Below are 478 nucleotides of genomic sequence, written 5' to 3'. Positions count from 1 at the left end.
CCTCAATAAAACGGCAACGTTTATTTAACATGATATAAAACAGATGGGATATTAACATATCACTGGCATATGAGCTGCAGTATGTAACCCTATGCAATGGAAACATCCCCCATCGTTCTGTACCATGTACAATATATACACAACGAACCTCTGGTAATTACATGTTTTACAAATGGGAAACTATTTATACCAGATCCAAGAACTAAAAACCTCCTTATTGCTTTTTACATGTGCTATTCCTTTACTCGTCTCAGTTTAAGGACTCCGGAACCGGTCTTAAAATAGAACCAAACTTTTTTTTTAAAAATCCTTCAGTTTGTTTAAATATATCTCTACGCAACAGAAAAATAACATAGCACTTCTTAAGCCAAAACATTCACATGTGTGCCGGCAATAGACTGCGGGGGGTAATCAATATACAAATAAATAAAAAACGCGAAATAAGCTGAAAACAATAACACAGCAAGGTGGCACCTCT

General features: G+C 35.6%; 1 protein-coding gene across 2 annotated transcripts in view; it reads right to left on the bottom strand.

Moving 5' to 3' along the window:
- Nucleotides 1-478, bottom strand: part of LOC311357003 (pleckstrin homology domain-containing family A member 5-like) — a 68,132-nt gene continuing 67,654 nt past the window's right edge. For both annotated transcript variants that reach the window (XM_084476876.1, XM_084476877.1), the window contains one exon: nt 1-478. This exon is cut by the window's right edge and continues 880 nt beyond it. The gene's annotated coding sequence lies outside the window, so the exon portion shown is untranslated.

The sequence above is a fragment of the Micromesistius poutassou genome (assembly GCF_964030765.1).
Source record: "Micromesistius poutassou genome assembly, chromosome: 13".
In the NCBI taxonomy this organism is placed as follows: Eukaryota; Metazoa; Chordata; class Actinopteri; order Gadiformes; family Gadidae; genus Micromesistius; species Micromesistius poutassou.
The sequence above is the reverse complement of the archived record's forward strand: the minus strand, read 5'-3'. Positions and strand labels throughout refer to the sequence as shown.